The sequence below is a fragment of the Camelus bactrianus genome, chromosome X (assembly GCF_048773025.1).
Source record: "Camelus bactrianus isolate YW-2024 breed Bactrian camel chromosome X, ASM4877302v1, whole genome shotgun sequence".
Classification (NCBI taxonomy): domain Eukaryota; kingdom Metazoa; phylum Chordata; class Mammalia; order Artiodactyla; family Camelidae; genus Camelus; species Camelus bactrianus.
Window position 1 is genome coordinate 84045917 of NC_133575.1, and position 13654 is coordinate 84059570.

The 13654-nt window shown below is 38.6% G+C and overlaps 1 protein-coding gene across 5 annotated transcripts in view; it reads right to left on the bottom strand.

Annotated features, from left to right (window-relative positions):
* The window catches only part of LOC105061974 (NACHT, LRR and PYD domains-containing protein 12-like), a 40680-nt gene extending 27399 nt beyond the window's left edge, over positions 1-13281 (bottom strand). Inside the window, exons 1-3 of one of the 5 annotated variants that reach the window (XM_074358836.1) lie at positions 12815-13279; positions 11500-11567; positions 2243-2276 (exon numbers count right to left, since the gene is read on the bottom strand). The gene's annotated coding sequence lies outside the window, so the exon portion shown is untranslated. Of the gene's footprint in view, positions 1-2242; positions 2277-11499; positions 11568-12559; positions 12620-12814 lie in introns of those variants that run through there. The other 4 variants (XM_074358834.1, XM_074358837.1, XM_010946110.3 and 1 more) reach the window with 4 other exon arrangements.
* Positions 13282-13654: the final 373 nt, after the last annotated feature.

Sequence of the window (13654 nt, forward strand, 5' to 3'; positions counted from 1 at the left end):
TCTGTAAAATATGGTGATAACAATAACTACTTCATTAATTTGTTGTGAGGATTAAATAAGATGACACATAAAACACTTAGCAGAGGACCGAGTGCAATATGAATAATAAATGTGAGAAAAAATAAGTTGGCATTTATTATAACTGACAGAAAAAAGTTACACTCTATTAAAATCTCCACATAACAACTTCATTTTTATGAGATGGAATGTTCCCAGCACAGTGTTATATTCCTATACCCAGGGTTCTTCCTCCAATCACTAGGAATATCATGTCCTTTAAAAAATAGAATAAATTCTCTAGTAAAAATTACTCCAATAAGCAGTACTGCCCTCAGGTAATGGAGCTGGAGGAGTACATGGCCATTCATTTTCTTCTTAGATTATCTCTACTATGCCCATTATTTCAATCACCCTTATGACTTCCTTGTTTATCCCAGTCTAGCCCTCTCCTCTGAGATCCAGATTTATTCATCTAAAGCCTTACTCAACATCTCCACTTGGATGTTGACACCTCTCTTTTACTTATCTCCTTTGGTAATCATTGTTTGGTTTGTCTGAGGTTCTGCTACCTAAATGCCCGAAGCTTCCTTAGTTCCTGACCTCCTTGAGGCCTTGTTTTTGAGTACTTCATGTAGTTTCAAGCAACTCTAGTATCCTTCCAAAAATCCCTGTTTTTGCTCAAGGTTTTCAGAATCAATTTCTGTTGCCTGCAACTAAAGAACTCTGACACAAAAATTATACCAGAGATATTAAGAATGAACCATCAGAAAGAGAAAATTTAAAAAACAATCCCATTCACAGTCACATCAAAAAGAATAAAATACCTGGAAATAAATTTATCTAAAGAGGTAAAAGACTTGTACTCAGAAAACTATAGGGCACTGATGGAAGAAACTGAAGATGACACAAAGAGACAGAAAGATATACTGTGCTCATGGATTGGAAGAATTAATATTGTTAAAATGACCATACTACCCAAGGCAAGCTACAGATTCAATGCAATCTCTGTCAAAATATCAATGGCCTTTTTCACAGAACTAGAACAAATATTCTAAAATTTGTATAGAAACACAAAAGACCCCAAATAGCTAAAATAATCTTGAGAAAGAAGAACAAAACAAGAGGTATCATGCTCCCTGATTTCAAACTGTACTACAAACTTCCCATAATCAAGACAGTATGAGGGGGAAGGGTATAGCTCAAGTGACAGAGCACATGCTTAGCATGCATGAGGTCCTGGGTTCAATACCCAGTACCTCCTCTAAATCAATCAATCAATCTTTAAAAAAAAAAACAAAACAGTATGGTATTGGCACAAAAAAAGACACACAGATCAATGGAACAGAATAGATAGCCCAGAAATGAACCCAAACTTACATGGGCAATTAATGTATAACAAATGAGGCAAGAATATATAATGGGGGAAAGACAGCCTCTTTGATAAATGGTGTTGGGAAAACTGGACAACTATATGCAAAAAGAATCAAACTGGACTACTTTGTCACACCATATACAAAAATAAACTCAAAATGGATTGAAGACTTAAATGTAAGACCTGAAACCATAAAACTGCTAGAAGAAAACATGGGGAATACACTCTTTGACATCAATCTTAGCAATATTATTTTGGGTATGTCTCCTCAGGCAAGAAGAAGAAACAAAAGCAAGAATAAACAAATGGTACTACATCAAACTAAAAAAGCTTTTGCACAGTAAAGGAAGCTATCGACAAAAACAAAAAGCCCACTGCTGAACAGGAGAAGATACCTGCAAATGATATATCCAGTAAGGGGCTAATATCCAAAATATACAAAGAACTCAGAAAACTCAACATCAAAAAACAAACAACCCAATTAAAAAATGGGCAGAGGTGGGTGGGGGGTATAGCTCAGTGGTAGAGCACATGCTTGGCGCGCACAAGGTCCTGTGTTCAATCCCCAGTGCCTCCGTCAAGGGGTAGAAAAATAGTCAGAGTACCTGCATAGACAATTTCAAAAAAAGACATACAGATGGCCAACAGGCAAATGAAAAGAGGCTCAATATTACTAATCATCAGGAAAAAGCAGATGAAAACTTCAGTGAGATATCACCTTACACCTATCAGAATGGCTATTATCAAAAAGACAACAAGGCGAGGATGTGGAGAAACAGAACCCTGTGCACTGCTGGTAGGAATGTATATTGCTGCAACCACAATGGAAAACAGTATGGAGATTCTTCAAAAAATTAAAAATAGAATTACCGTATGATCAGCAACTCCACTTCTGGGTATTTATCTGAAGAAAACAAGACCACTAATTATAAAATACGTATGCACCCCTATGTTCTTTGCAGCAATATTTACAATAGTCAAGATATGGAAGAAACCTAAGTTCCCATTGATAGATGACTGGATAAAGAACAAGTGATATATATATATACAATGGAATATTACTCAGCCATGAAATCTTGCCATTTGCAACAACGTATGTGGAATCTAAAAAACAAAACAAACGAACAGAAACAGAGTCATAGATACACAGAACAAACAGGTGGTTGCCATATGGGAGGGGGTTGAGGGGAGGAGAGAAGTAAGTTAAAGATATTAAGAGGTGCAAACTTTCAGTTACAAAATAAATGAGTCACAGTGTGGGGAATATAGTCAATAATTATGTAATATCTTTGTATGGTGACAGATGACAACTAGACTTATTGTGGTGATCTTTTGGAAATGTATAGAAATATCGAATCACCATGTTGTATACCAGGAACTAACATAGTGTTGTAGATCAATTATACTTCAAAAGCAGACTAAGAACCAAACTCATAGAAAAAGAGATCAGATTTGTGACCACCAGAGGTGGGGGGAGGGGATTAGATGAAGGTAGTCAAAAGGTACAAAGTTCTACTCATAAGATAAATTAAGTACTATGGATATAATGTACAGCATGATAAAGATAATTAACACTGCTGTATGAAAGTTGTTAAGAGAGTAAATCCTAAAAGTTCCCATCACAGGGAAAAATTTTTTTCTATTTCTTTAATGTTGTATCTATATTAGACAATATAATCATTTCATGATGTAAGTCATATCATTACGTTGTACACTTTAAACTTATACAGTGCTGTATGTCAATTACATCTCAATAAAACAGAGGAAAAAAGAAATTAAAAAATATATGAGAGAGTAAGTTACAGTCAACAGACTTTTAGGGAATTATGGGAGTATTTTATAACAGGTTATCAGATGCAGTTAGAGTAAAATGCTGTGAGATGGCCCAAATTTCAGAATGGGAAAGTAGTAGCCATTGTACTAGGATTTCCACTAGAACAAATGGAATCTTTATGCAAAGTACTAAAAGATGCCCTCCCCAAGAAGACAAATCAAAGTAAGATGTCTCCTCCGGGCAGCTGAATTACAAAAGGGTAAAACTGTGCTTCTTCCTCTGGTCTGGGGGAACACCAAACTAGGGAAAACAAGTTTGAGAGCAGGGTATGGGCTAATTTCAGTCCCCATTCATACCCTTGGCTGTGTGTCTTTTCAGTCAATAAACTGTACAACTTTTCATGGTGACTTTACATGGTATGCGTGCTGCCAATAACAGAGGAGAGAAATGCTACAAATTTAAATCTCATCTCTAAGCCTAAAATAAGACTCCGTGTTTTTTTATTGAGATATAACTCACATATCATAAAATTCACCCTTTTAAAGTGTATAATTCAATGCTTTATAAGTACACTCACAAAGTTTTATAACCATTACCACTATTTAATTACAGAGCGTTTTCATCACCCCAAAAAGAGATGCTGTAACCATTAAGCAAACACCCTATTCTCCCTTCTCCCAGGACCTGGCAACCACAATTCTACTTTATGTCTCTAAGGATTTGCCTATTCTGGGCATTTCGTATAAATGGAATCATACAATATGTAGCCTTTGTGTCTGGCTTTGTTTACTCAGCATAATGTTTTCAAGGTTCATCCATGTTGTAGTGTTTATCAGTACTTCCTTCTTTTTATGACTGAATAATAATCTATTTCACATCCACTAGAACAGCTATAATTTAAAAATGGAAAATGCCAAGATGTGGAAAAATCAGATCCCTCATACACTGCCAATAGGAATATAAAATGCTGCAGCCACTATGGAAAATTTTGACATTTCCTCAATAAATTAAACATAGGATTACCATGGGATCTAGCAACTCCACTCCCAGATAATATACCCAAAAGGATTGAAAACAGGTATTTTAAAAAAATTTGTACAAGGATATTCAAAGAAACACCATACATAACAGCAAAAAGGTGAAAATAACCCCAATGTCTATCAACTGATGAACTGAATAAATAAAATGTGGTATATACTTACAGCGGAATATTATCCAGCCATAAGAAGGAACAAAGTACTGATAAGTGCTACAATATAGATGAAGCTTGAAAACATGTTATGTGAAGGAAGTATGATTCCATTTATATGAAATGAACGTAACAGGCAAATCCATAGAGACAGAAAGTAGAGTAGTGGTTGCCAGGGTTGGGGGCAAAGGGGAATTGGTAGAGACTGCTAATGGTTATGCGATCTCTGTTTGGGATGTTGGAAATATTCTGGAATTAGTGGTAATGGTTGCACAGAATTGTGAATATACTGGAAATCACTAAGTTGTACACTTTAAAAAGGTGGATTTTATGGTATGTAAATAAAATCAATCAATATTAATTTAATAAAGTCAATAAACTAAACTTGAGGTAATCATTTTACAACATATACCTATATTAAATCATTATGTTGTCCATCTAAAATTAATACAGAGTTATATGTCAATTATAGCTCTATTAAAAATAGAAAAAGAGGCACAAAAACAGATATGGATCAATAGAACAGAACAGAGAGCCCAGAAATAAACCCACATATCTACGGTCAATTAATCTTCGACAAAGGAGGCAAGAATATACAATGGAGAAAAGACAGTCTCTTACGGCTAGTAGTGTTTGGAAAGCTGGACAGCCACATGTAAATCAGTGAATTAAGAACACTCCCTCACACCATACACAAAAATAAACTCAAAATGGTTTAAAGACTTAAATATAAGACAAGACATCATAAAAACTCCTAGAAGAGAACATGGGCAAAACATTCTCTGACATAAATTGTAGCAATGTTTTCTTAGGTCAGTCTCCCAATGCAATAGAAATAAAAGCAAAAATAAACAAATGGGACCTAATCAAACTTATAAGCTTTTGCACAGCAAAGGAAACCATAACAAAATGAAAAGACAACCTATGGACTGGGAGGAAATATTTGCAAACCATGTAACCAACAAGGACATAATTTCCAAAATATACAAACAGCTCATACAACTCAATAGCAAAAAAACAAACAACCCAATCAAAAAATGGGCAGAAGACCTAAACAGACATTTCTCCAAGTAAGACATACAGATGACCAATAGGCACATGACAAGATGCTCAATATCACTAATTATCAGAGAAATGCAAATCAAAACTACTATGAAGTATCACCTCATACTGGTCAGAATGGCCATCATTAAAAAGTCTACAAACAATAGGGGGAGGATATAGCTCAGTGGTAGAGTGCATACCTAGCGTGTACGAGGTCCTGGGTTCAATCCCTAGTACCTCCATAATAAATAAATAAACTAACCAAATAGATAAACCTAATTACACCCCCTGCAAAAAGGCAATTAAAAAATTTTAAAGTCTACAAATAATAAATGCTGGAGAGGGTATGGAGAAAAGGGAACCCTCCTACATTGTTGGTGGGAATGTAATTTGGTGCAGCCACTATGGAGGACAGTATGGAGGTTCCTTAAAAAACTAAAAATAAACTTACCGTATGATCCAGCAATCCCACTCCTGGGCATATACCCAGAGAAAACTGTAATTCCAAAAGACACATGCACCCTAATGTTCATAGAAGCAGTATTTACAATAGCCAAAACATGGAAACAACCTAAATGTCCATTGACAGATGACTGGATAAAGAAGATGTGGTATATACATACAATAAAGTATTACTCAGCCATAAAAAATGACATAATGCCATTTGCAGCAACATGGATTATATATTAAGAGAAGTAAGTAGAGATTATCATGTTAACTGAAGTCAGATAAGGATAAATATCATATGATATCACTTATATGTGGCGCCTAAAAAAAGATACAAATTTTATTTACAAACCAGAAATAGACTCCCAGACATAGAAAACAGACTATGGTTACCAACTGGGAAAGGTGGGGAGGGATAAATTAGGAGTGTGGAATTAACAGATACACACTACCATACATAAAATAGATAAACAACAAGGACCTACTGTATAGCACAGGGAACTATATTCAATTTCTTATAATAAGCTATAATGGAAAAGAATCTGAAAATATATGTATATATGTATGTATAGGTATAACTGAATTGCTTTGCTGTATACCTGAAAGCAACACTGTAAGTCAATTACACTTCAATAAAAAATAAAGTTAAAAGAAAACCAAAATTGGCCTAAGAAATAGAAAACTTAAACAGACCAATTAATTGTAGAAGAATGTGAAATTACAATAACCTACCTCAAAAATCACTAGCCCCAAAAAGTTTTGTGGGAGACTTTGATCAAACCATCTAGGAACAGATTAATCAAACTTTATATAAAATTTTCCATAGCAAAGTAGAAGAAAAGAAATGACAACATACAGCCATAAGGCTAGTATAATCTTGATACCAAAACTGACAAGTAAAGGGAAAGAAATGCTAGGTCTATCTCACTTATGAACCTAGATATAAAAATGCATAACCTTAATACCAAAATCAGTCAAGCACAGGAAAACGATAGGTCATTATTTTTCACAGGGATGTTGACAGTATTTTTGGTGGGACAATTCTTCATTTAGCGTCCCTGATCTCTATTCACTAAATGCCAGGACTCCCCACACACACCCAGTAAACTGTGGCAACCAAAATCACCTCCAGACATTTTCAAATGTTTACTGGAGTGGCTCAGCCCTAGGCTGAGGATCAATGCTATAGGCAATTTCATTTATGAACACAGATACAAAACTGCTAAACAAAAGATTAGTCCCTCAAATCCTGCAGTACATTAAAAATACACATTATACCCTGATAGGTTAATCCTAGGAATGCAGGGTAGCTTTAACATTTACAGATCTGTCAATGTGGAACAGGGAACCAATTCCTTACTTGGCAGGGAGAGTTAAGCATTTATCCTGTCTTTTCTATAGGAACTGTATTTTAGGCTTACCAAATAGCCCTAGTAACTAAGGGATAGTTCTTAACAGAGGTATGCTAGCTAATAAACTTAGAAAGAATATGAAAATTAGAAAAATCATAATTTTGAAGTCCTTAATGAAATAATTGGTTCACATAACAGTTATCAACTGAACAGTAAAGCCATTAGATGAAAGCGTGGTGGGAGAACTTTACAATGACAGGATCAGATTATCACCACTTCAATCCACTTTAGTATCACTAAGAGTGAGACAAGCAAACATTATGTAAAAAGAAAGCACATGGTATCAACCATGAAATAGTCTTAAATAATATGAATCTGAATCTAATCAAGCATTTAGATCTATCTTTCAGTCAACAGGAAATACAAGCAATACAGAAACAAGTGAAATAGCACCTCAAGGAAGTAATCAGCTAAATCCAGAATGTGGGAGAGTCTACAGAACAAATGCCAGATTTCTTCAACAGGCCAATGGCATGAAAATAAGAGAGGAGGTGTTTTTCTGTTTTAGTTTTTTAAAAGAAACTTAAAGGAAACATAAGACATATAACTTAATACAATGAGTTGACCTTGGCTGTTGAGTCCTGATCGGAACAAATTCCAATGGTAAAAACATATTTTAGACAGTTGGAAAAATCTGAAGATATGCTGGGTATTAGTGTGATAATGGAACTATGATTGTATGAGAAAATGTCCTTTTGCTATATTTTTTGTGATGTATACTGAAATATTTAGGAGTGAAATTATATATGATATTCATGATTAGTGTAAAATATCCCATGGCAAAATGTTGATGGCTATTAAAGCTCAGTTATAGGTACATGGGGGTTTATAGTACTCTCTACTGTCATTTATGTTTGGAAATTACCATAATATAAAGGTTTTAAAAAGCTATCAATGCAATTCAATGCATTAACCCTTTAAAGGGGAAAAAACTATATGTCCAACTTACAGGTGAAAAAGCAATTGATAAAAGTTTATGCCCATTCTTGCTTTTTAAAAGTCTTAAAAAAGTAGGAATTAAAGAAAACTTATTTGACTTAATAAAGGGCAACTGTCAGTAACTCACACTAAGGAGCATAGTTAAAATTTTAGAAGCACTCCCATTAAAGAGAGGAATAAGATAAGGATATCTGATATCATTGCTACTATTCAATCCTATGCTGACAGTACTAGCCAATGCATTCAGATAAGAAAAATACACATGGTATACAGACTGAAGCCAAAGAGAAAAAACTATCCATATTTGCACATAATCTGTTTGCTAACCTAGAAAATCTAACAGACTCAATGAACAAACTATTAGGAAAAAAAAGGAATTCAGTAAAGTTCTTGGACACAATTTCAAACAAAAAACAATAGTTATCTTACATACCTTTAGCTATAAAATGAAAGCAAAAATCCTATTATAGTAGCAATAAAAGTTATAAAGCATCTAGAAATAGCCCAAACAAGATACGTTCAAGACATTTTTAGGATGGCAAAAAATGATGAAACATTATTAAAGGACTTAAAAATTTGAATAAATGGAGAGCCATACCACATTTATTCATATAAAGGAAGACTCATAAATGTAAAGATGTCAATCATCCCGTTAACTCTGTAAATTCAAAGCAATGCCAACAAAAAGACCAATAAGATTCTATATGGGTATGATAATATGATTCTAAAATCCATATAAAAAGTAAACATGCAAGAATAACACAAAATTGAAAAAAGATGGCTTTCCATTACAGATATCAAACATAAAACTATAGAAATTTAAAGTGTGGTATAAATGCAGGTATAAATAAATGGATCAGTAAAACCAAATAAAGAATCCTGAAACAAACCTAAATATGCGTAAGAATCTAGTACTAAAGGTAGCAATTTAGAAGTGAGTAGATAAACGAAAGAGGGAGATACATGGCATATACATGGCAAAACATTTTGTATTAGCAAAAACTTAGAAATAACCATGTCAATGGGGAAAATGGCTACACAAATTATAGCCTATCTATTTGGTAGAATACTACGTGCAACAGTGAAAAAGAACAAGTTAGACTCACATGTGCTAACATGAAAAGTTCTTGAAGTTAAGTTAAACAATGGGTAGGGAGGGGGAGAATCAGGGTGGAAATCAGTGATGACCAAAGGGGGTTTTAATCCTCTAAAAGAAAAATGTATTCATGTGTCATACATATAATAAACTCAATAAATAAGAAATTTAAAAGCTGCATAATATGAATGAGTCAAGCTAAGTAAAAACTTATATATATAGAAATATTTATTCATGTGAATGCATGGAAAGGGAACTCTAAGGATACTCACCAAACTGCTGACAGTTTTTTTGTTTTATTTTTTGGGGGGAGTTTGACGGTGGGAGTGGCAAATATGGAAGGAGCAGAAAAGGCAAGTTTCAAGATTTATTCTCTGTATACCTGTGTATTATTTCAATCTTTTACCGTGAAAACATACTTATATATTATTGCGTGATTAAAAAATAAAGACATGAAAAAAGTCAAAGACACTGTTAAGTGGAAAAAGCTAGTTGCTATAATATATATATATAAAATTCTTTTGTATACATAGGTAATAACGTATATACCTATTGTATTATATATGTGTACATATATAATGCATACAGACAAAAATACAAATTGGATTTTCACAATTTATATACTTGTCACTTATTCTGTTATAATGAGCATATAGTTATGCATTACTTAAGAAACACTATGGTAATTATTTTGCAATATATACATATATCAAATCATTATGTTGTACACCTTGAACTATATAATGTTATATATCAATTATATCTCAATAAAACTGGGAAGGGAAGAAACATATAAACACAGATAAATCTAATCATGTCATTCACCCAATCAAAGCCCTTCAGTAGGAGTAGTCCCACTGCTCTTAGGATGCGGCCCAAAATAACTAAGGGGGCCTGCCATTCAGCCTCAGCTCACAATACTCTCCCCCTTGCTTAATATGCTTTAGTTGTAGGAGACACCTTTCAGTTCTTCAAGTCCCTTATACATGTTCTAGCTTCAAGTCTCTGCACATGCTGTTTGTTTCCTCTACCTGGAACACTTCCTCCATTCATCCTTCCTCCACCTCCTTCTACCCCAGTTGATCCTTCAGTTCTCATCACTTCTTCAGAGGAGCCTTCCGTGACATTCCACACAGGGTCAGGTCCTCCTGGTATAAATACTTACAGAACCCTTATTTTTCCTTTACAGCTCTTATCTCAATTTGCAGTTTTCTATTTATAGGTGGGATTTTTAATGTCTGTTCTCTCTCCTACTAGGCTGTAAGCTCCACGAGAGCAGGACTTTTGTCTGTCTTGTTATATCCTGACATTTAGTAAGAGCTCAGTAAATATTTGTGAAGTAAATGACTGCTCTCTGTTAATCAGGGTGGACCTTAGCTTGGCACTAGCTCCATTTTCCTCTCCATTCCAACCCATGCCATCAGATAAGCAACCTCAATGACTATGGATGACTCACTCAACACTGCTGCCTCACTGTCCCTTGATCTCCTCTACTTCTACAACCTCTGACCACATACCATTTCACATGCCATTTCTAGCTATTAGTGTCCTAGATCACCCGATAAACATAGAGCTGCTCCACTTTAGAACTCCTGAACTCCACTAACCCAATCTCTGTCTACACCCTCCTACCCCTCTTACTTGTTTCTCAGAATACCCACTCCTCATTCTCATCAAGATCTCCTATCCTTTGACATCTCCTATTCTTCAGTTCATTATCACCTCACTGCTCAACTACCTATCCAGTCTAAATGCCACAGTACACCACTTCAAACACTCTTGTCAGCAGCCTCACTGCTCTAATCCATTTTAATCTGCCATTTATGGAGCTACTATGGGCCACTCTACATATATTATTTCTGTAACTTCTCATAACACCTATATTAGGTAGGGACTGCTATTATCCCCTTTTACAGATCAGGAAAAGGATTCTTAAAGAGGTGAAGTAACTTGTTCAAGATCACACAACTAGAAAGCGATGGGATCTGAATGAGGTCTGTCCAACAGAGATCTGTCTGACACCAAGGTCTGTGCTCTGAACCAGTAGGTTCCTTTGCCTCTCAGAGGGAACAGTAACTCTGACTGCAACATAGAGAATGAAAGCGAAGGAAGCAGGCAAGTGTAAAGGCTTGAAGACTGAGGCAGCAATCCAGGTGAGAGTTGATGATGGGCTAATCCTTATCCATCAGAACACTGGAAATAATTCAAACTATAAGTCCCACTTACTTTCAGGAGTGTGACTTTACAGGATGGACCTGGTGGACTTTGGCTGAGGACGGCACAGCTAGGTGTGCCTAGAAGAGACCAAAAAGAAATCAGCAGTTTAATACATTCTTTCAGAATACAATTTTTACTTAATGTGCATGTACATATATACTTCCAGGTAAGCTGTCATTTATTAAATGCTTCCATGCGCTGGGAATTTATTATAGTCTTATTTACACTTCTAACTGTGCTGTGAGCTACTCTCCCATTTTATAAATGAGGAAAGTGGGGCTCACGAAGATCAGGGAAATGGCTTCACATCACACAGTTAGTTAATGGTAAAGATGGGATCAGAACCCAAATCCACCTACCCAGCGCAACCTTAAGAGTCACACTCTCCACACTCTACCCAAGCTGTTGAGACCTTTGGGCGCAGTAGGGACGGGGCAGGTTGGAGGGGTAGGGTTAGGATCCAACCAGGAAGCGCTGCTGAGCCCTGCGCTCCGACCTTAGCGAGAGCGGGGAGCTGACCAGCACTGCCGAGGCCGGTGCCCAAAGCCGGGCTGACCAGCCGCTGGCTCGGGGGACCTGGTCGCGAGGTCCGGCATCGGGGCTGGATGGGGAAGGCCACGGGGACGCCCGTGCGGCCGTACCCTGGGGAGGACCCCGTTCTATTCGCCCACTCTAAGGGCGCCACGTCCCAGAGGAACGGCCAAGACGGCCTCGAAGCCACCAAGCCCAGGATGGGCCCACAGAGAGCGGAGGCAACAGCTCGGTCACCTGTTCTGTTCCCCCCTCGCGGAATCACAAGACCCGGTGGCAAATGCCAAAGTCACACATTTGGGTTTCCCCCTCACTTTCTGCCAGGATCTGGGGTCTACCGATGGCCGTCCGTGGGCCGAGGAACCCTCTCCATTGACACGCAAACCATCTGCCTTTTTTTTTTTTTTTTGAGGAGATAGTCAGTAGTTTTCCTCAGATTTTCAAACGGGTCAGGTCCACCCTCCCCCCACCGCAAAAAATTTAAAAGTTAAGAATGCTGACTGGAAGCTGTCAGCCGGAGCTTCTCTAACATCTTTACCTCAGTCCTGCACGCTCGCAGTGTCAGTCCCCACCCCCGGCGTCACTCAGCATTCCTTTCCGTTGTCCCCTCCCCCCTCACGCAAGCCTACACGCACGCACCCCCCACGCACGGCCCCCCACGCACGCGCCGCACGCACGCGCTACTATTCTCGGCACATATCCCCATAAATCGCTGCACGCACACGTGACCCCCCGCGACCCTTCGCGCACACGCGCATTCCACCAGTCCTGTGCCCCCCCGCAACGTACGCACCTCAGGACCCCCTCCACACGCGCATCTTCGCTAGCCTCTCCCGTCACTCCTCTCTCCTTTCCAGGACGAGCTTCCGGGCCTGGCGGCCGGGCCCTCCCTGCCCCTAGCTTCGAGGGCAGCGAGGTCTCTCCCCAGCTTGCTGAGCTCACCCCGCCCGAGCCTGCGGCAGGCCCGTCAGACTGGGCGGCCGCTTCCCTCCTCACATCCCAGGAGACACCGGGCGGGGTGTGGCACCACCCACGCTCGGCCACCAGGGCCTTCAGATGACTGGGAGGCCAGCCGCTCAGCTGGAGGGAACTCCCTCGATTTCCTGTCCCTCCGGCTGGAGTGGGCGGGGGTGGGGGTGCGGCGGGAGGCTTTCTTCGTCCTCGCTGGGAAAAGCGCTCACCTGGTTCCCAAAGCCAGTTTACCCTTCCTCTCCTTCCTACCAGAGGGAAGGGATTTGGAGGGAGAGCCAAGGTCTTTGGGGCGGAGAAGGGGAAATGACTCAGAGAGGAGGCGGCTCAGAGGGAGGGGCCGGCCTGAAAAGGGGGGCGCATTAGAGAGCGGGAGGGAAAAGGGAGGAGAAAAGAGGATGGGAAAACCGCGGCGGGAGCGGTTTTGAGGGTGTCTAGCGCAGTCCTAGGAATCCTGTCTGATCAACCACGAATCCAGGAGCCGCTAGGCTGTCTTTTCTTCGGTGCTGAGCCTTAACGCCAAAGATAGCCAGGGCCAAGATCCTTGCTAGCAGCTACTGGGCATCACGGAATCTGCTGGTCTGGGCGAGGGCACAGGGATTAACTCTTCATGTTCTTCGGAGCCAATAATAGGCTTTACCGCATAGTGTTGCTGGGTGAATTG